This window comes from Esox lucius, chromosome 21 (genome assembly GCF_011004845.1).
Source record: "Esox lucius isolate fEsoLuc1 chromosome 21, fEsoLuc1.pri, whole genome shotgun sequence".
In the NCBI taxonomy this organism is placed as follows: domain Eukaryota; kingdom Metazoa; phylum Chordata; class Actinopteri; order Esociformes; family Esocidae; genus Esox; species Esox lucius.
Window position 1 is genome coordinate 12,973,798 of NC_047589.1, and position 24,030 is coordinate 12,997,827.

At 38.1% G+C, this 24,030-nt stretch overlaps 1 protein-coding gene across 3 annotated transcripts in view; it reads left to right on the top strand.

Annotated features, from left to right (window-relative positions):
• Nucleotides 1-24,030, top strand: part of LOC105019404 (cadherin-12) — a 207,013-nt gene that overhangs the window by 137,487 nt on the left and 45,496 nt on the right. The window lies entirely within an intron of this gene.

A 24,030-nucleotide genomic window follows, 5' to 3' on the forward strand; every position in this document is an offset into this window, starting at 1 on the left:
TGCATTCATATTTGGTCTTGCAAACATCTTGAATATCCGGAGAACTATTGATCCTAGATACTTGTATGGTAATAGTAATACTGTCTTTATATATTAAATTCATTTGTTACATAAATTCATTGACTATTTGGAATTAATCTAAATGGGTCAAAATCCAGTTCCTTCATATGACATAGTAAACCATTTACAGAGACCATTTTGGTTCGACAACACTACCTTGCAACCAGTGGCTAAAGATTGTGGACTGCATCATTAATTTATAGTTGTCAAAAATATTTGAGTCTTAACCCTGGGGGACCTGCAGAGGGCAATTTTAATTACACTTCAACCAAATATGGTTTCATTGTCTTGTTGCACTCTTGTGGCTGCTTGGGCGCCTGTGAGCTCCATCAAGATGGAAGGCTAATCAGTATGACATCACAGCTTCAAAATATACTGTACTACTTGGATTAATTTTTTAACTCAAAATGCTGACTTATTTGAATGCAAGGGCACTACAATGCATGGGCTGTCTACAGCCTCAAAACACTGTTCACAGCAACTCACACTTTTTAGTCCTAGCTCTGGTATGCCACATTCTTTAGTAAGCACCCTGAGCTACAGTGCCTACTAACTGTCCCCTTACTCCTCTTATTACAAATTGGAATTGCATAGAGAAACATTTATTGAATATAATTTGCCCAATTTATTAAATGAGTAAGGGATAACACTCAATGTAATATACGTCATACATGCATTTATCCCAAGGAGTTGGAAAATACACTATAGTATGCCTTGTATATTTGTCATAATGAACGAACAGTATCTCTGCCTATTTAAGTGAAACATAGCTCTATGTAAACTAATGTAAATACTAAATGTCCCCAATAAGTGATTTGTATATTTATATATGCTCAACATTAACTGTGGAGTTTAGTAAGTGAAACATCCCAGGTATCAAACATTTCTGCCCGCTTGCGATGTTCCACCATCCCCATGCCCTAGGCAAAATGCAGCTAGGGGGGATTGACATTTGCTGGCGAAGACGTCGTTCATATCTGATGCCGGTTATACGCCAGCTTTCCAACCTCTGCAGGGCTGCTTTTACATTTCTGCCGATTGCCACTATCCAGAGGACTGTCACCCAAACCATGGGTAAGCCATGGTCATGAGATCATTTGAAAGCAGCAAGGCATTTCTATAATCTCGGATTTGATCTGCTGAAGATTTCCTACCACCTGGATAAGGTGTTTGTGATTTCAGTGATAAAAAATTTCCCAATTTATAAAATCCATGAATAAATGAAAAACTAAGCGTTAGCCTTACACATTTAAAATGGATAAAAATGTATTATAATTTTGAAGATGTGTAGATTAAATCGTATGGCAATACTTTTCAGATATTGATAAGTTTTATGCCATTACTTATTAATATCTGAGGATTATTTTATTTTTTTAATGAGGGAATGAATGAGATATTTGAGATAATGAATTAGAAAGGTTAGGGAATGGATGAAAGAAGCTGATTTATCCGGCTTATCAAAAAAAAATACCATGACCCCTAAGGTGCTCAGTAGCTTGCAACCAAAGTTCCCTTGTTCCAAACCCCTCTCCACCCTCCCATACAATTTCACAAAGAGGATTTGCAAGACACATTTTGTCAGCTGATTTTTGGATCAGGTATGTACAATATTTTTATTTCATGCTTACCAACTGAATCTGTAGGATTGTACCTTATGATCCAAATAACCACCTACTAGCCAGTTCTGGGAAAATCCAGAATCTATGTTGTGTATGTTAAACTGCCTTTTAATGGTATGTTAGAAATCTGAGAAAGGAAATTCAATTGTTATTTCTTATATGTGAAGGAAGATGAGAAATAGATCTACAATCACTTACAGATTATTTATTTATCCTATGCTATTCTCATAGCACATGTACAGTACATGATTGTACAACCAGTAACATATTATTTATATATGTTGAGAACATATCCATTTATCTTTTTTCCACATTTTTCACCCTTCTAGCATGACTAGATTTTGTCATCTGCTGACCTTGCTATTTTCTAAGAGTATATATATATATATATATATATATATATATATATATATATATATATATATATATTGTGCAACAACTGAAAAATAATGTTTCTCAATATAAACTTGCTTTTGGGATCTCATCATCTACGCTACATAATATCATTAAAAGATTCAGAGAATCCAGAGAAGTCTCTGTATGCAAGGGACAAGGCTGAAAACCAATATTGGATGGCTGTGATCTACGGGGTATATGGCGGCACTGATATATGGCGGCACTGCATTAACAACTGACACGATTCTGTAATGGAAATCACTTCATGGGCTCAGGAACACTTCCGAAAACCATTGTCTGTGAACACAGTATGTTGTTGCATCCACAAATGCAAGTTAAAACTCTACAATGCAAAGAAGATACCATAACCAAGATCCAGAAAAGACTGAGGCGAAGAAGAAAATTCTTTTGTGGTCTGACAAGTTATTTCGGGGAATCATGGACGCTGCATCCTCCGGGCTAAAGAGAAGTGGGACCATTCGGCTTGTTATCAGCGCACAGTTCAAAAGCCACCATCCGTGCATTAGTGCACATGGCATGGATGTGAAGGCACCATTAATCTAGAACAATATATACAGGTTTCGGAGCAACATTTGTTGCCATCCAGACAGCGTCTTTTTCAGGGAAGGCCTTGCTAATTTCAGCAAAACAATGCCAAACCACATTATGTGCATTTTAAAACATCATAGCTCCATAGTAAAATTGTCATAGCTCCATAGCTAAACTTGCCTGCCAGCAGTCCAGACCTGTCAACCATTGAAAACATTTAGAGCATTATGAAATGAAAAATACAACAAAGGAGACCCCGAACTGTTAAGCAGCTAAAATCCTATATCAAGCAAGAATGGGAAAACATTTCACTTTTAAAATTACAGCAATCAGTCTCTTCAGTTCCCAAAAGCGATGCAACACAGTGTGAACGTGTTGTTGTCCCAAAATCTTTTGAAACTGCCATTATATTCAAAATTGGCATGTTTTTTACAAACACAATAACCTTTCTTAGGTTTCAACAACTGATATGTAGTGTACTATTTTCAATTAAATATAGGGATAAATGATCTGCACATCATTGCATTCTATTTGTATTTGCATTTTACGCAGCGTTTCAACCTTTTTGGAAACAGGGTTGTTTCTTATGTGGTTCTCCTTAAGTCTGTTGGCCAAGTGGCTAACTATAAGTACATTTATCATTATTCATGAAAAATGTATGCATTCTGTCCTTACCCTTTCATTCATGAAATCTGTATTTCAGTTACGAAATTATTCATGGCAGCAACAGCTGAATGGCAACCATGGTGTTACGTACAGTAATACATTCACTTGCCCCAGATGAACATTTTTATGCATTGCGTGTACTTAGTTTCAAAGTGGTTCAGACAGGGTCGGTGACAACATGTATGTCCAATGAAGAAACCAACCATTTCCATATACTGAATGTTCTATTTATTTGTAACAGGATGGTGGAGCATCCCACTTGCAATGTCTATGTTGTTTTATTTTGCCAAGGGAAACAGAACAACATGTATGCACTCCTTATGCTGTATTTCTCTCTTAATTGACTAAAATGTGGCAGTGATTAACTGCTCTTTATTTCTTTTGCCCTGTAAGTAGCCAGGCCTGGATCTGCTTTAGACCAGACTGAGTCAGGACATGAACTGCCTGGAGAAATGTGCTCAAAGTCTATTTTCTTTAGCCTTCATCTTGGAAGGGAAAGAGACATTCAGCTTTCCCCTTGTTGCTAAGTCTTTATTAGATATGCCTATCTAGCGTCAGAGAGTAACCCCTTTGGGTTGCTTTTTCTTCAAGGCTCAACTCAATGTCCAATCAGAGATGCCCTTCTGCACACCACTATTGTAAACAGTGGTTTGTGGCCTCTTTGTCAGCTTTGACAAGTTTGACCATTATTCATTTGACCTCTAATTAATTAGTTGATTTTGCCCACACTCCTGCTACTCACTGAATGTTTTTTGTCACACCTTTTACAGTAAACTCTTGAGACTGTATGGTGAAGATCTCAGGAGGTTGTTTCTGAGAAGCTGGGACTAGTGATGGCCAAATGAGGCTTCATAAGCGTTATTTTAGCAGCAGGATATTATGCTGCCAGCACTCAGATTTTCTTTATCACAATAAAAGCCATCATTGATGGCTTTCATTTTTCCCCCTCAAAGATTTCAGGTTGTTTTTCAATTGAATTGTTCACATTATAGGTCACATTAAAAGTGGAGTAATTTCTGACATGATTTATCTTTGTCTCATTCTTTTGTATCACAAAAATCTGTCATTTTCACAGGGGTGTGTAGACTTTTTATATCCACTGTCTTATACATTTCAATGATGGCGATTATTTTGAAAAAGAAAATCTGAGTTAGCGCTGCTAGTATAATATCCTGCTGCTAGAAGAGCGGTAATGAAGTCTCAAATGGCCATCTTTAACTGGGACCATCACATCTGGCACCAGCAATAACACCACGGTTAGTCACATAGGCCAGGCATCTTCCCCATTCAGATTTTTGGCTTTACATATTGAATTGCAGCCACATGATTCACTGTGTGGCTATTTGTGATAACAAGCAGGCAACTCCCTAGTTTAGTGATTGTTGAATGTATCATGTAAAAACTTATTGGAAGTTCAACATTGCCTTTATGGACTGTCATAAATGAAAAAAAGGTATTTGTGAAGGGAGTATGTGAATGGTAATTTCTAATATTTTTCAATTTGTTGTTTACATCTCTGGATATGAAGGCTGCCATGGACCCAAAGTCATTCTTGCCATTTCTACAGTCTCCCTGGACAGTTACAGGGATCTTTATAAAAGCTACTTCACAAAAGGTTTTGATATTACTGAATCTGATACACTTGTTTGTTTGTTTTTCTTGTACAACTCCATGTTTTCAATTCAAATGTAACTAAATTTATATTTTTATTTGTGTACAGGATTCATTCATAATAGGGCTTCGATCCACATTAAGTCTCTGAGCACATCCCGATTGTTCAAAGCCAGCAATTGATCTAAAAGCTAAATCTTGGGTTGACAGTAGGCCATGCCTTTTCTCCAATATTATGCATTGGACAGGCATTTGATTTTCATGCACACACTTTGCCACGTCTACTAAATGAATCTAATGAGGGTCTAATTGGGGTCATAGGAAAGACATGTAGTCAAATTTAACTGTTACAAATCTTGACTTTATCTTGGCATGAAAATGACAAGTCATGTTGTTTTCCTCATATTATCAAAGGAATTATTCTAGCATCAGAATAGTCTGATGTGTATCAGCCAACTGTAATTTTGTTATTGTCTGAAAAATATCACTGGGAAACGTGTCTTAGTAAGTGAAGCAGCACCCCGTCACAATATGCAGCCCCAGTAACTTAATATGTCATGGTATACTCTTTTGGCCAGAAAATAATATATGGCCTAAACATATTGAAACGGAAGGAATCAGTTTTTCTCAATCTTATGTTTTGAGATTGATGATTTTTTTTGTTGGCACATCTTGATCAAATAAGCTATCTATATTTGGAATTTTTTATTTGGATTTTTTTGGGGGTACATATTATATTTGTTATAGTCTTTGTTGCTCACAATTTAAACTGGTTGTCTTGCCATCTCTGCAGTCTACAATTTTAGAGAAAAGTTACTGTTCATGCACGCTCCATTCCTACTACAAGTTAGCACTGTCTGTCTGTGCACTCTGTCAATCCGCATAGTATTATAGCCAGCTGTTCATAATGTAAAGGCCACTGCTGCTGGCACTCTGTCAATAAAATTATTTGCAATCACGCTAGCCTGTAGCCCTCGATGCTATCTGGGATAGCCCTATGTTAACTAATGTTAATACTAACAGGGGCAAATGTTTTTATTATCTAATTCAAGTTAAAAAAATGTGCTAATATGTAAAGATTTTTTTACTGGATGCTTTACACAATTGTGCTTTGAACCTTTTGGAAACTGATTTTACATTTGCACACTTTGAATTGCCCATATTAGCAACGCTCAAAACAAACTAAAACTTACATAAGAGCCCACCAATCCCACATACATTCCCAAGTTCCCACTCACACTGAGACATACACATTTTCTTCACACAGCACTCTTAAGTTCCCCTCAGGCAGGTTTTAGGTGATGTTGGGGAAAGCAGTTAATAGCCATGTAGAGATTTTGAATGCTATTTTTTGGCAATACAGTGTTAAGTTAAACACAAGAATAAAAAACTAATACAGTCAAGTAAGGATAGGTTTAAATAATATAACAGCAACACTTTGAAAATGTCTCCAAGGGAAAGAAAACGATTAATATCAGAAGTACATGTTGTTTGCATTCTAAATGCCATGCTACTTTCTACACAGTGTTCTACTTTTGATTAAAGGCCCATGGGCTTTGGTTAACAGTAGTGCACCATCAAGTAAATAGGGTACCTTTTTTGCATTCTAACTGTTTTTCAGAAACATCTTGGCTTATGGGTATTATTAATGGCTCAGATTGTGTCTTTTGCCTTTTTCTGGAAGAATGGTTTCTTTGCCTTGATTGAGAAAATATGCATGAGACATAAATTAGAGAAGGAGAATTACACATAACGTGTCAATGGCACCCAACCAGAGGCTTTCAAGAACTGAACTAGGCAGTTTGTCTATTTTCAGGCAAAGCCTGAAAATACTGTGTGTATTTGCCGCAGTTGTGTTGTTACAGGATTTTTTTTTAGTGTAGCACTAATGTCAATAATTCATGTTCAAATGTGATATATAGTAATATATAAGTAATGTCATATGAGGAATATTGTTGTGATTTAACAATCAAATCAAATTCAACAGTATAAGAAACTAAACCTATACAGAACAAGGCAACACACAGTGGGCTTTCATTAGCAAATTACATGTATACATGCAATTCTATTTAACACTAAACACAAAGAAAAAAAAAATTATACTGAAAAGAAAAAATAAACTGTCTTGTTAAAACAAGTCTTTAGTGTGGCCTTTCGTAGAATGCTAAACTGCAGCAATGTGCTTTAATAGACTGTCATATAGTAGTCCTGTGGTAAATTCTTCCAAGCTTCCTGGAGGTTTTCTAATAACTTTTCTTTTGGCAATTTTTTTTTTGTTTCCCTGTCCAAATGATCCTACACATGCTCCTACCCAGCTTCAGTTATGTAGAGGTGGGGGCCCTCAGATGTCCAATGCTATGCCTTGTCTATCTAAGGTAATTATTTAATAAATAATAATCTATGTTTTGTGGCTTGATTAACCAGTAAAAATTAAAATGTTGCTATATAGAAATTAGTTCAATTCAAATTGCTTTAGCATTGCAAACATACTGCACTTCTAAAAAGGAATTGTCTGCAGAGTGAATGTTGTGTTCTCCTCCTGGCCAACTTGCTTACACATTCAGCATCACTCAGCATCAATCATTTGCAAATTGAGTGGAAGACTGTTTAACATAATTGAACTCGTCTTGGGATGGTGTTTCTACTGCAATCTAGGTGCCGTTCCTCTGATCATTTTTAGGAACCCATTGATGGGAAATTAGCTGCTGTTGGCTCAAGCCTTTTGTGCACTGGTGTATGAAAAGTGTATTTAACTGTTCATTTTTGCTGATGATAAAACCCAAAACTGTGGGCATCAGTTGGCTGGCTCATACTGAGTGAGATGCCAGACTGATTAACAAGGACCTATTAGAAATTGTCCTTGTAAAAAAAAAATATTGCTGAAAAAGACAACTGAAAATGCTGTTAATTCAGTGGACAGTTAATGATGCATTTGGTAGAACACAATTTTTTGTGAAAGTGAAATAAATGTAAAATGTTATATTTAAAACCAGAGATGTTCTGAGTATTTTATTTTGTGTGTCATTCCTGATGATTTGAACATGAAATAGGATGTTATTGTTATCCGGACCTGGATATAATTTGTGCCAGAAATGCTGGCAGAAGTGCCAGGAAGACAAAAACAACAAATATGGAATGTGTCGTTTTGTAATTTGGTTGAAATAGCCCTTTAAAAGTAAGATCAGCTGGTTTTATGTTCACGACATCAACACCAAAACCTGCTTACACCAGTATATTAACACTGGTTTTGCTGTGTGGCCAACAATTGTGAATGGTGGCATTAGAACATGAGACAGGTCCAGATTATTATGGCGTAAATGTGGACACATGTATGCTTACAGAGTAAATACCATTGATGGATTGGACAGGGATGCCTTTCCATCTGTTCTGTTCATCTGTTTATTGTTTATACTTGTGTTTGATATGGTGCCTTCACAACAATGTAATAGTATTCCCCACGCTGCGAGGCAACTGTACAAAGCCAGCATCCACGGGAGACATTGTTGTGCCACGCACTGGATTCCACAGTGTAATTTGTTAAACGGCATGTTCTTCGACCTATGTCTGGGACAGTTGGGTGTGTGTGAAAATGAAAAATATTGGAGTAGGAGGTTGAAGATGGAGTCTTTATGAGTTCTTGACCGTGTTCTTTCAGAATGCTGACCTGCCTACAGACAGTCTTAGATTGGATCGCTGCCCGTCCCTAGAGATCTGTGTGCAAATAGGCCTAGCTGTATGAACCCCCCATCCCTCTCTTTCTCTATTTATCCCTCTCTTTCCTCGCCCCCGCACTGAGCAGCAGTAGGGAATGGGGAAGCAGCAGCTCTGCACAGTTTGGCAGATTCAAAATCAGGGGCTCAGCGAGGTTTGTTGTATGATAAGAGGAGCAGGCGGGGTAATAGGTTCACGAGATAAGCATCTGTTTCCCAGTCTACCCATATTCTATAAAGTAACATGCAGAGCGAGGCGTAGAAGCATGGGGACATGCGCTTGAGGGGGTTAGACATTGCTTCTGCAAAAGACAAGATTACCAGAAACAATAGAAAGAAGCCACTATAGAGGAATTCCCAGGCATGCAAACATAAAAACCCACACACAGAGTCACACGCAGTTGCCCAAACTGAGAATATATGTCAGAGGGAGAGAGTGAAGTGGCCATACACAATAATGTATATACTGGGGTTGTGCTTATAAGAGGCTTGTGGTCAGATTAAAAAAGGCTATGGTGCAGTTGTCTGCTCACACATTTATTTGCTTCCCAGTCTTCTTTTAAGCATATCTGAGGAAAAATGACGAGGCTGGTGATTTGTGTAATTGAAATGTACTAAGGATTGTAGCAAAATGACTGTCATGAGCCTTGTTGTCAACTCTCCATGGAATCAATTTAAGAGGACTCATGCTGTCCCATTTACAAGCACTGTTCATCCGGCAAACCAACCACGGGTATCTTCATCTTACATACAGATCTAACATTTTACAACCCTGTTTCCAAAAAAGTTGTGACACTGCGTACATTTTCAATTCAATGATGTGCAAGACCTTTAATCCCTATTTTGAATAGACCATAGTACAAATGTTGAAACTGAGAAATGTTACTGTTTTCAGAAAAATATATGCCCATTTTCTATATAATGCCAGCAACACGTTTCAAAAAGATGGGACAGGGGCATGTTTCAATATGTGTTCTATCACTGCTTCTTTTAACAATACTCTGAAGCATTTGGGAACTGAGTTGACCAGTTGTTGTAGTTTTGAAAGTGAAATGTTTTCATATTGTTTCTTTATATAGGATTTATAGAATTTATAGAATTCAGTGTTTCCTTTGTCATATCTTTCATTTCATAATGTGCCAAATGTCTGGGTGACAGGTCTGAACTGCAGTGACAGGTCTCGACTGCAGGCATGCCAGTTTAGCACCCAGACTCTTTTACTTCAGAGCCATGCTGTTGTAAAATGTGCAAAATGTGGTTTCGCATTGTTTTGCTGAAATTAGCAAAGCCTTTCTTGGAAAATACGTTGTCTGGATGGCAGCATATGTTACTCCAATTGATGGTGATTGATGGTGTCTTAAAAGAAGTACGAGTCACCCAATCCATGTGCACTAATGCACCCCCATACCATTACAGATGCTGGCTTTTGCACTGTGTGCTGATGACAAGCTGGAAGGGTCCTCTCCTCTTTAGCCTGGAGGATGCCGTGTCCATGATTCCCAAAAAGAATCTCACATTTTTCTTTGTCAAACCACCAGACAGTTTTCCATGTCACCTAAGTCCATCTAAAATTAGCTTTGGTCCAGAGAAGGCGCAGGCATTTCTGAATGTGGTTTATGTATGGTTTCTTCTTTGCATGGTTGAGGTTTCACTTGCATTTGTGGATGCAGCAACAAACTGTGTTCACAGACAATGGTTTTCAGAAGTGTTCCTGAGCCCATGCAGAGATTTCCACTACAGAATCATGTCTGTTTTTTTTTGCAGTACCATCTGAGGGCCCGAAGACCATGGCCATCCAATATTGGTTTTTGGCCTTGTCCCTTGCTTACAGAGATTTCTCTGGATTCTGTACCGTATATGATGAGTTCGCCAAACTCTTCGCAATTTGACATTGAGAAATTATATTCTTAAATGTTTGCACTATTTTCCCGCACTGTTTTTCACAGCGTGGTGAACCCCTCCCCATCTTTACTTGTGAAAGACTCATGCTCTCTCAGATGCTCTTTTTAATCCCAATCATGTTACTGACCCATTGCCAATTTCCCTAATTTAGCTGTGAGATGTTCCACCATGTTCTTTTTTTCCACCATATCTATTTGAACATTTCAAATGTTGTCTTTGTACGATTTGCACATCTTCGCATTCTTTTTTCATTTAAATTTTTCACAGCATCCCAACTTATTGGAAAAGGGGTTGTATTACATACAAGGAGTAGACATGCTCCAGATATGAATGACATGTATATTATGCACAGTACCATCCATAATTGTAGGCACCTTGGTAAATTTGAGCATGGTATACTATGAAAAAATCTCATAGTTTTTTATCAACTTGATCTTACACTTACACAAGTGATACTTATATAAATATAAGCGATTATAAGCATTATTGAGGTAAAATTGTTCAAGGGGGAAAAAGCATTCTTAATAATAAAAAAGATATATATTATTGAAAAACTTGATTTCTGGCTCCACTACAACGTCTTTTTAATAAAACTGCATCTTTCCATTGAGATTGTTCCAGTGGCGAAAAAGATCACTGTTGGAGAATTGCCAAAAATGTGATGAATATTTTGATTACATCCAAAGCTACAATCAGATGTTAAAGCTTTGTACATTTAAAGCATTGTAAACCAGATGTTAAAGCATAATTCCCCGTAATGGAACACTTTCAACATGCTGTAGATGTGGATTTCTGGAATGTCTCTGCAACCATTGTCCAGGAATATATCTGTTTCAGTATGAGATTCAGTAGGCTTAATTTGCACCAGACTGACAGGCATTGGCTTACATATTCTATAGTTAAAAATGTTATTTTAAAATACTCCAAGCACCCGAAATCTGCTAAAATCGCAAAGATAGACAATTCTGACCAATTAAATGTACATTTTGTAAATATGCCATCACTGAAAAGTATGAATAAATGAAATAATTTATAAAAAAGAAAAATAAGGAGAACAAATGTAAATTGTAATCATTCAGAAATTTTATTAATTGATTTGTAAGCACCTAGACTGTATGAACATAACCATTATGACTATCTATTCTCATACTAACTAAACAATAAAACAATAAAAGTGGTTATTACCAGTTCAGCATGAATTGGCAAAAATACAGAGCCAATTAAAAAGCCCCTTTCCTCGCAGTCGTAAAGTGCCAACTATACAGTATTTGCCAACTACAGTGGGGAGAACAAGTATTTGATACATTGCCGATTTAGCAGGTTTTTCTCATAAGTACTCTTCAACTGTGAGTGACGGAATCTAAAACAAAAATCCTGAAAATTACATTGTATGATTTTTAAGTAATTAACATGCATTTCATTGCATGACATAAGTATTTGATACATCAGAAAAGCAGAACTTAATATTTGTTACAGAAACCTTTGTTTGCAATTACAGTGATCATACGTTTCCTGTAGTTCTTGACCAGGTTTGCACACACTGTAGCAGGGATTATGGCCCACTCCTCCATACAGACCTTCTCCAGATCCTTCAGGTTTCGGGCCTGTCGCTGGACAATACAGACTTTCAGCTCCCTCCAAAGATTTTCTATTGGGTTCAAATCTGGAGACTGGCTAGGCCACTCCAGGACCTTGAGATGCTTCTTACGGAGCCACTCCTTAGTTGCCCTGGCAGTGTGTTTTGGGTCGTTGTCATGCTGGAAGACCCAGCCACGACCCATCTTCAATGCTCTTACTGAGGGAAGGAGGTTGTTGGCCAAGATCTCGCAATACATAGCCCCATCCATCCTCCCCTCAATATGGTGCAGTCGTCCTGTCCACTTTGCAGAAAAGCATCCCCAAAGAATGATGCTTCACGGTTGGGATAGTGTTCTTGGGGTTGTATTCATCTTTCTTCTTCCTCCAAACACTGCAAGTGGAGTTTAGACCAAAAAGCTCTATTTTTGTCTCATCAGACGACATGACCTTCTCCCATTCCTCCTCTGGATCATCCAGATAGTCATTGGCAAATTTCTGACGGGCCTGGACATGCGCTGGCTTGAGTAGGGGGACCTTGCGTGCGCTGCAGGATTTTAATCTATGACGGCGTAGTGTGTTGCTAATGGTTTTCTTTGAGACTGTGTTCCCAGCTCTCTTCAGGTCATTGACTAGATCCTGCCATGTAGTTCTGGGCTGATCCCTCACCTTCCTCATGATCATTGATGCCCCACGAGGTGAGATCTTGCATGGAGCCCCAGACTGAAGGAGATTGACCGTCATTTTAAACTTCTTAAATTTTCTGATTATTGCACCAACAGTTGTTGCCTTCTCACCAAGCTGCTTGTCTATTGTCCTGTAGCCCACCCAAGCCTTGTGCAGGTCTACAATTTTATCCCTGATGTCCTTACACAGCTCTCTGTTCTTGGCCATTGTGGAGAGGTTGGAGTCTGTTTGATTGAGTGTGTGGACTGGTATGTTTTATACAGGTAACAAGTTCAAACAGGTGCAGTTAATACAGGTAATGAGTGGAGAACAGGAGGGCTTCTTAAAGAAAAACTAACAGGTCTGTTAGAGCCGGAATTCTTACTGGTTGGTAGGTGATCAAATACTAATGTCATGCAAAAAAATGGTAATATATTTTTTTTTAAATCATACAATGTGATTTTCTGGATTTTTGTTTTAGATTCCGTCTCTTACAGTTGAAGTGTACCTATGATAAAATATACAGACCATGGTAGGGAAGGGATTTATTAGTGATGTCTGGTAAATGAAAACTTCAAATCAAAATCAAAATTGATTGGATTGTCTCAGTTTTCAAATTAGATATGTTGCCAGAAATATTGTGGATCAAATAGCAGTTTGGTAGCTAAAATGTTGTTGAATGTGGTCAAGAAGGGCATGTGCTATCCGATTAATTGAAATATGATTATTTGATTATTATATGATTATATTAGTTGTAATATCAACTTTCTATTTTTATTTTGCTAATTTCAATGGAAAAAAATCTTGGGACTAAAAAGTTAACTACTGTGCTCAATTGATTAGAGCGGAAGTAAGAACTGGGAAGGCGTAAATGGACATGAATTATTTTACAATTGTTATCCTATGGGGAAAAATAAATGGCATATAATGGGTAACTGGGCCTGCCAGGCATTTTATACATGACCCTAAGCAAGATGTGATATTAATGGCAATGTTCAGGAGCCACAGCTGTGTGGATGCCTTTCAATAAACGCATATCCTTCATTCACAAGTGTATACTTTATTTGGTAATTATGTAGCTTAAGAAGAGAATAAGAGTTTACGTGTGTGGTGCTTTTATTTTCTTGCTTCAAAGAGAGAGAAAAAATACACTAAGATAGAGAAAGGAACGTGGAAGGGGATACATGAAAAGATAGAGCAGAGAGATTGAGAAAGGGAAATAACGAGGACTAAGAGCCCCTCAGGAATGAGTGGTGATTTCTCTCTGGTGGCCTAGAGGATGTGGGGGTGTAATATATTATATCTGTGTCTCAAGGCTCATCTTGCGGCTAAATCCTGTCCTATTAGAGTGGCAGGCAGCTAATGTGAGGACTCTTTCACAAGGAATCACTCCTCTTCACTATGGGTTCAGCTCGTTGCGGTGTGGACAGCTGACTGCTTCTGGGCTGTTAGCTGGCTGGCAGATCTCTCAGACTGACACCACATTACTGTTTGCGTCTTCCAAAATGACACTGTATTCCCTATACAGTCCACTAATGTTAACCAGAGCCCAGTGGGTCGTGTTACATAGCAACATATTATGAAGTGTACGACTGACTCATGAGAGTGGTGAGTGGAGCAGAGAGAGACAAAGAGGAAATAACACTGAACGGTGTGACTAATGAGTGGACAATCAAGTGAGCATCCTCTTTTCTGTCTATGCAGTGTACGGCCACCAAATTCAATGGGACATCAAGGTAGTCCCCTGGGATGTAAATGGTGCAGATGGTCCCCTCATTGAGCTCCATGCTCAATTGAGTGGTGATGTCATGGTGGGAGATGGAGGGCTAATGCTAGTCTGACACCCCCCTAATGGGTAGAACTGTGTCAATCTGTCAGTCAGTCAATGGCTGAGATGACCCTGTGAAAAACACCCCCCATCGCTCCAAACAGAGCTATTGGAAAGGCCCTCAACCACAGATCCATTTATTATACATAATGGCTCTGCTAGGGGTCAGAAAAATACCCTTTACCCTTTGCCGTCCTTGCTTTTACTTTCTTTGTTGTTGTTTTTGTTGTTTATATAAATCTGCAGCAATGCACGTCAATGGGATTAAAATGTTGTTGTGGTCTTGTGCTGGCTGCCCTCCTTGGCTTTGATTTGCTTTCATCAGGGCTGAAGTCATGGGCTGTTAAGGTATGTTTATTCCAGACTCAGTAAGTTCAAAATAATATAATGACCTTATTTCATTTTGTTACATTTTTGTAGGTGACTAGGCAGGGTGTCATAGGGGTAGAATGCCAATATCAAATCTTGCTCACGTGCTGAGTGATGTTCCAGTGCGTGATGACTGCCCGTTTCTCTATGCTAGAAGTAAACACTACACCTTGCAAATAAATATCTCAGTGCTTTAAACTGACATTGTGGAACCGTATTTTGCCTACCAAAGGCAAATATTACCTAAATCTTAATCAATACATTTTTGATAATCATTAGTAATCATCTCATTTCATAATTAGCTATGGATTTTTGTGCATCAATAATCAGTATTTAGTAAGTTTGACTATGTTACGAAAGCTACCATAATGGTTTAAAATTGCTAACGCGTTTGTTAAGCTAGGATTCGACAAAATAAGTTCACTTCTGTTTATTCTGTAAGTTAGTAGCTGCTAGCTAACATTAATATGAGTTTTCTTGGAGCAACAATTACAACAATGTAACACTTGTAGACTCCTGTGTTTGTAGCATATGTATTGCAGATATGTTGGTCTACAGAAGGATTTCTAATAACCCTCTCTCTAGATTTAGGGGGAGAATGTCTAAAATGTTACATCAAAAAACAAGAAAAAACCAGTTGTCAGACAATGTATTAGTTAGGGTAGTCTCGCTTTTAGCTTGTTTGTCAGTAACATCATTAGCTTCAGATAGCTAGCTAGGTAAGGATGGATTGCATCCTTACCTAGCTAGCTACTAAAATCGGCCTGCAAAGCTTGCTACAAACTAGATTATGGTTCACAGGAATCTGTTGTCACATGAACAATGTTTCTGACATAACGTTGCTGTATACGTCTGATGCAAACACATTCCATTTATTTGGGATGTGGTCCTTTCACAAATAAGTATACATAATCAAACTGACTGATTTTGATCTGACATGGAGTATGGCTTTAATGATTGATGATAATATGTAATGGGACTAATTGCTCAGCCTTTTATGAAATATTTCACTGTAGGATTGCTGTCTTTTACACCTGTGTAAATTTTTCTGGTCTTACACCTGCATTTTGCTAACATGATAATGTATCATTTGTATTGTTACAATAACTAGTCATGCAAAAGCATTACATGGAAACTGGTTTATATTTACCTCAGACTGTTTGCATAAGATGGCACTGCCTTGTAAGAGTGGTAAGGGGGGGGGGTGAGATGGAGGAAGGAAAGGGAGGGGAGGAGAAACGAGAGGGAATAGGGGAGAAAGGGAACAGGGCTGAGAGAGGATGTTGAAAGATATGTTATTGTAACATTGAACTCAATAAAAACAATTGGAGGACCTATAAAACATGCATCATCCTCCTTCGGCTTCTAAAATAAAGCACTAGGGAGTAGCTAGACTAAGAAATGCCTCCATAAAACACGTTGACACGCTCAGGGAGGTAGATCAGAAGGAGTAGCCAAAAGCAACCCTGAAGTCAAAGTAAAAAAACAGATAAGAAAGAAGTATGATACACTGTATGTACTAGTGTTTTTTAAAGGGCTATCAAAACAAATGTTGTCATTTGTGTGGTGTTACAGTATAATAATTGTTTTTTTTTTTTTTTTATTCTCAAAGCTTTTTTGAAATCTTAACGTTAACCTATGAGATTACGATGACAGTGTCTTGATTAATAAAAAAAGAAAAAAGTAGTGCTGGATGATAGTAGTCAATAGAAAAACCTTGGGTTTCCTTCGTTCAGTTTCACCGCCGGTGCAACGAAGGTTTACATTTACATATCAAAGGGCTAGGCCAGCATGTCTTGAATTTAAAATGTGCTCTGTTGTGATGTTGAAGAGCAGCAACACTGACATGAAAATGTCTTTCCTCTTTACACATTCACCTCTGTTGTGTCGACAAACCTTTTTTTTTGCAGTTGCATCGCACATAGTACTCTATACTTTAATATTAAAGGGGCTGTGGTCAAAAGTAGTGCCATAAAATAAGAATATTTTTATTTGGGACGCATTACAATCAGTAACAATTCCTGTCATAATGAGACTCTTAGGGAATGAGAAACGCTAAAAACGTGTTTACAACAAGACCCCAGACCACTGACAAAGTTAAGAAGGTCATGTTCTTGAAAAGGAAGGGGAGAACATGACAGTGGAGGTGAAATATTATGGGCCCTGGTCACAAGCAGTGCACTGTTATTAGGGAATAGGGCGCCGTTTAGGAGAATGTAATTTGATTCCAGCTCAAGCGATGACACATTAGCTAGGTCCTCTCATTAACGGAGAGCTTCTCTCATTACCCCTCTTCAGCCATTCTGTTCCCTTTTCACAGCTTTTTGGCAGAAGCCATTAGCAGATAAATACCCAGCTAACAATTAGAGGGAGCGAGAACATTTTTGTGTAGTTAGTCATTATGTTCACCTCATGCTTGTGTCCATTTTACAACAGTATTGCATAAGTAACTAAGCAAATATACCTCTAAAGGGGATTTTTATTGTACATATTTATTAACTGTATTTTATATTATATAAAAACATTTCTTCAAAAAGATACTTAAGTAGTTTTTTTTTTTTTTTTTTCGGGGTTATCAAAACATGAATATTTATGTTACATTTACAACTTGCATTAGACCTTGCTTGCACATTTTCATACTTTATTCAACTGGGAATCTGTGGGAATCAAAACCACAAACCTAGCATTGCAAGTGACATGCTTTAACAACTGAGGTAAAAAGGCACCATACATGTTCTCTGAAAGTATGAATGAAAAGTACCTTTTTACTTTGTTCTAGCATAGCATTCAAATACCTTGTTGGCATGGAGGGTGTATTTAATTGTAATTTTGTTGACATGGTGAACCTAAGATTCAAACAAACTCTGCAAATTTCCAACTCTGATATACAGCTCTGGAAAAGATTAAGAGACCACTGGACTTTTTCTTGCTTTCCAAAAAGTTGAAAAGGAAGGTTTTGAGTGAGGAACAGAAGGGTTAAAGTTAAGAGACCACTGCAAATCGAATGCTTCTGTTTCTCACTCAAAACCTTCCTTTTCAACTTTTTTGGGAAGTAAAGAAAAAGGTGCAGTGGTCTCCGGAGCTGTATATTTCCCCCCTTGGATACATTATTTCCCCTGTTAAACCATCATACAGGACTCACTGTCTGTGGGGGCAAAAAACGCCGGCAGGTTCATCAGTTGTTGAGGAGACAATCCTTTATAGCTATTTTTAATGGTCAAGTTATTTTTCTCTCATATCTTGAGTGTATGATCAAGATGATAAAGCATTTTGTTTTTAATTGCCTTTTTGCAAATAATTCCAGAAGGAACTAAAGTCTTTCAATTCTTAAATTTCCAGGATTGATTGACAATCTTACCATTTCAAAATGGTCTGTGGCGAGACACTAGTACTATATCGATTCAATTTCATGGATTTACACCAAACATTTTGAAAGTTCTGAGAACGTGCCAACTGTGATCTGCTATGTTGTAGCTAAATTTGACATAAAAGGAATGGTTTCTTGGAAAATGGAAACAAGCCTTGCACATCCCTCGAACATTCCTATGGACTAATAAGACTGTGAATGTGAATGTCCTAATGAGACTTAAGGGAACATTCTCTGAAGTTGTGGGAATGTTTGTTGTTTTCTAGGTACCTGGCCACTCCAATATGGGAGCTATCACAGAAGCCAGACATTAAAAGAGCAATGAAACTCTTGAGATTCCTCCCTACCTAATTCTGACAACCTTTGGTAATCTATGGGATTCATTTGATATTTAATAATCATTCTGAACAGGGTGTAAAAAAGTCCACAAATTCTTCCAACCTAAAGTAATATTTACAACTGAATGAAAATTATGTGGCTAAGCAGGACTGTTTTTTCTTCATCAATAATTCCTGTTATAACTATCGTTACTCTGTCTTAATTTACAGCTTGGCACCATGTACTGTATGACATAGTTTACAAGCCAAAGCTTCTGACCTTAGAAAATAACATTGTGTACTTGATAATAAAAAATAAAAAAAACGAAGGAAAGGTGCCAGCAGTAAAATCAGTGTCAGTTGTTATTTTATAGAATTGCGAAAAGCTACTGTAATTTCATTTTATTAATAGATTGTGTTCTCTTTCTAAAGAATTTGAAACATTTGAGAATGGGTGCCTAACCCAATTTACATTTTATTCATACATTGCCTGTAGCATGATTGTCCCCAGCACATTATTTAGTAAAATTAAGTTGAGTTTTCAGAGCCGCTGTTATGGCAATAGTGTGTGTTCATATGTGTGTCTAAGACAGAGAAATTCAGAAAGATATAATGTGTACAAGCATATTTTCTTTTGTGATGCAAGCAAGCAATACAAATCATGCAAGATTGAAAATGAACCACTTCTGTAGATTCTGTAGGCACATACAGTAGCTTAAATTGCAAAATAGTACTGACATACAAATAATTATTCTAAGCCATGATCAGATAGGGGCAATGACACAAACAATGTTTGGCGTGATGACCATGCCAGGAACAGTCCCGGAGAGAGAGATTTTCTCACAACAACATGCAGTACCAGAATGAGACCCATTTATATCCATCAACCTGTCCATTAAAAATTACTGTCCATTCCACAGACCAGAGCAGAAGTCGGATATCCAATTAGAGTTAACCCTGCTAACGTTCTACAACAATTTGAGGATTGGGTTGTTCAGAAAGGGCTGACACACTAAGGTTGATAAAACCTTTCTATGGGTTTGTACTAGTGATGGGCATTCCAAGTCTTATGTGAGCCAGCATGTGGCTCCTTTCACGTATAAGAAACCTCTCATTTGGCTCCCAAACCACTGTACATTCCATGAGCAAGAAACATGAACGAAGTGCAAATTTCCATGCAAAGCTGAAAAAGTAGTCCAGAATAATGTCAGATGTTGAAATCCATGTTTAAACAGTTGACATACCTGTCCTAATTCAAAATGTTAAGTACTCAGCTGTGTTCACCAGTTTTAAAAAAGTTCCTAATTAAGAGTTAAATGACCAGTTTGAAAGGAGTTAATTACTAACCAGTGACCTAAATTCATAATTTTCACTATCCTTTTTTTAAATTTACCCCTGGTTAGTTATGAACTCCTTGCACCTGGTCCTCTAGGTGTTAATTAGAGGCTAGTGAACTCAGGTGAACTCGGCGGAGTATTTTTACTCTGTACTTTACACCCCTGTTCTAGTGTAAAATTGTTCTGCATTGTATTTATTGTTTCTGCAATGCAGATACACCATTGTTAGTGAATCATTTTGAATAGGGCCTTTCACCAAAACGATTTGGTTCCCAACATTCAGCAAATAGACCCCTGCCATTTTATGTACAATGGCCAGACGGCAGCACAGAAGCTGCCACCCAACTCGCAACATCTAAACATGATGTTCTGATTTCACAGATGACCACTGAAAAATTATATGAAATAACACATTTCTACCCCTGATAAGACACAGGCATTCACTAAAGTAACAGGAATTTCATGATTTGTGTTTCTGGGAGTTGATTACCCCTTTTAAATATAATGTTTAAGAATCCAACATATCCAAGAGAAATGGAGCCAGTGAGGATGTGGAGGAGCCTCTGACGAGATACACCAAGGTTATCAGCAAAACCAAGCCCTAGCAAAGCTGAATAAAGGCCAAAAAGGAAACACCTAGCCAAAGAATAGAAAGCTGTGACTGACAACAAAGATTATAAGAGATTACCTAAGTTAACTAAGAAGGGATCAGCAAATGACAAAGTGGAATCTGATGTTGCAGAAGAACAACCACCAAGATGAATGGAGACACCAAGACCAATGAGGTAACGAGCAGATTGGAGGTTGTGTACTGTACATAATGTACATTGTACCTCTCTGTGGGTGGGTCTGCTACTTTCTACTGTATTCCTGGTTGATTTGTTGTTTTTCCCTAATGTTTGTTTTACCCTGTTTTTTAATGATTTGTCTTTCCTGGCTTTGTCTTGTTCCTGTTGTTACATTTAACATTTTCTAAGCGTGTTGTCCAAAAGGAAAAGGAAAGGTGAACTTGAGATACATTCTGTGCAAAGTGAAGTGTGTCCAAGATGAAACCGCAAATATGAATTGTGTGTTGTGAAATGTTTCCATTCTTCTGATCAATCAATCAATCTTCTGGCACAATTAGCCTAACTCAGTAGACAAAATAACATGACGTATCCTATATTTGCTTCCCTGTTCAGTTCACCTTGAACAAATTACCACAGAAACCATTAGGTCAATGTTTATTAAAGGATACAGTTTCCTATCACATAACTAGTTCATACAGGCCCAACAAGTAAACACTTGTTTCTTAACACACGTTACAGTTGCCGGGGTGCTGAATGGGGGAGAAACATTCTGTCGGAAAGCCTTAGTTAGGGTTAAGGTCTGCATCTGTATGTCTGCATGGATGCTTGTGTATGTTTATGGATCTTTTTTCCTGCTAATTTATTGGGGGAATGATGGAGTGTCATAGCTCTCCAGGTCTCTAGTGTTGTTGTCTAATGAGGCCTACTGTAGACCTGTTGCCCACCTCTACTCTAAACCTCCCTCCATCTGTGCATGTATTTCCACAGAGCTGCGTGTGTGTGTGTGTGTGTGGTGTGTGTGTGTGTGTGTGTGTGTGTGTGAGTGAACAATAATTAGCTAAAGGAAAACAGTGCTGGTTTGAATGCAGTAGTAGATTCCCTATCTGAATACATAAATACATGTATGTGATAATTGCCAAAACTAAAAAGGAACAATTTTATCTTACGTCTTGGGGCCATCTAGAGCACTCCAGACAGCTTCAATGTACCAAATCTATAAGAGTGAGGGAACACTATTCGTCTATGAGAAATTACATTATTTGCAAAAATGTGTGGTCTCAGCACAATTCCGAATATGGAATTGTTCAACTGGATAGAGATCTGGTTTGAAGACACCCATGGCATATTTAGAAATTACTGCAAGTTAATAGTCTCCATTAGTTCCTTCCAAACTTTCAAGTCTGCTATACACTCGCCTAAAGGATTATTAGGAACACCTGTTCAATTTCTCATTAATGCAATTATCTAATCAACCAATCACATGGCAGTTGCTTCAATGCATTTAGGGGTGTGGTCCTGGTTAAGACAATCTCCTGAACTCCAAACTGAATGTCAGAATGGGAAAGAAAGGTGATTTAAGCTATTTTGAGCGTGGCATGGTTGTTGGTGCCAGACGGGCCGGTCTGAGTATTTCAAAATCTGCTCAGATACTGGGATTTTCACGCACAACCATTTCTAGGGTTTACAAAGAATGGTGTGAAAAGGGAAAAACATCCAGTATGCGGCAGTCCTGTGGGCGAAAATGCCTTGTTGATGCTAGAGGTTCAGAGGAGAATGGGCCGACTGATTCAAGACTGATAGAAGAGCAACTTTGACTGAAATAACCACTCGTTACAACCGAGGTATACAGCAAAGCATTTGTGAAGCCACAACACTCACAACCTTGAGGCGGATGGGCTACAACAGCAGAAGACCCCACCGGGTACCACTCATCTCCACTACAAATAGGAAAAAGAGGCTACAATTTGCACGAGCTCACCAAAATTGGACAGTTGATGACTGGAAGAATGTTGCCTGGTCTGATGAGTCTCGATTTCTGTTGAGACATTCAGATGGTAGAGTCAGAATTTGGCGTAAACAGAATGAGAACATGGATCCATCATGCCTTGTTACCACTGTGCAGGCTGGTGGTGGTGGTGTAATGGTGTGGAGGATGATTTCTTGGCACACTTTAGGCCCCTTAGTGCCAACTGGGCATCGTTTAAATGCCACGGCCTACCTGAGCATTGTTTCTGACCATGTCCATCCCTTTATGACCACCATGTACCCATCCTCTGATGGCTACTTCCAGCAGGATAATGCACCATGTCACAAAGCTAGAATCATTTCAAATTGGTTTCTTGAACATAACAATGAGTTCACTGTACTGAAATGGCCCCCACAGTCACTAGATCTCAACCCAATAGAGCATCTTTGGGATGTGGTGGAACGGGAGCATCCCTCAAATCTCCATCAATTTCAAGATGCTATCCTATCAATATGGGCCAACATTTCTAAAGAATGCTTTCAGCACCTTGTTGAATCAATGCCATGTAGAATTAAGGCAGTTCTGAAGGCGAAAGGGGGTCAAACACAGTATTAGTATGGTGTTCCTAATAATCCTTTAGGTGAGTGTATATCCCAGATAATTTCTAGGAAAATATACACATTCTAACCTTTCTGATTGATTCCAGACATCAATGAGTTGGATCAGAGCTAGACTATACGCCATTAGATGGGGTAATACAAGGCTGATCTCACACCTCAAGACAGACCACAACAGTTTTGCAAAGTCACTGGCCAACAGACTTATACTATAGTGGGAAAATGAATCCACATGAACCAGACTGGATTCATAGCCACTGTAACTCATTCTTTTATCCAATGTACTATCCGAGGTTAGCCAATGGGAACCTTGCTGCAGTATATGTTATACATGTTTGTGGTTCTACAGGAATATAACATTAAAGTGTTTGTAAAATAGATCAAACTATGTGGGAGCCCCCATTCTAGAATACTCACCAACCAATCAGTGTCACTTCAATTTCATCTTCAAAAATAATCATTGTAGCTGCTGCTTTTCACGTGGACCATAGAACCTTGTGTAAACCATGAGGTCAAATGAAGCGTTACATGGTTGTAACCCAAATGAAACTGAAGAAATCTCTGTATGTGGATTCGATTTCTTTTGTGACTGACCCCCAATCCAGTATCCCTGTCCTAGGGGGTTGTACCTAATGAAAGTCAATAATGAACAGAAAAAATATTTTCAAGTTGTAAGGCCATTGATTTCAATGGTGTTCCGAACCCTGTGGCTCTAGCACTCTAGGGTGGATGGATGGTACAGAGACCTGTAATATAAAACTCATGCAAATGAATGTAGTGTAAAGGCACAGTGAGAACAAACGACACAGACAACCAAAGCTACTGTCAAACATAAAACTTTTATTTTAAACACACAGTAAAGGGGTTAGGGAAAAGGGGCTGAGCCGGACCCAAGAAATTAAATGT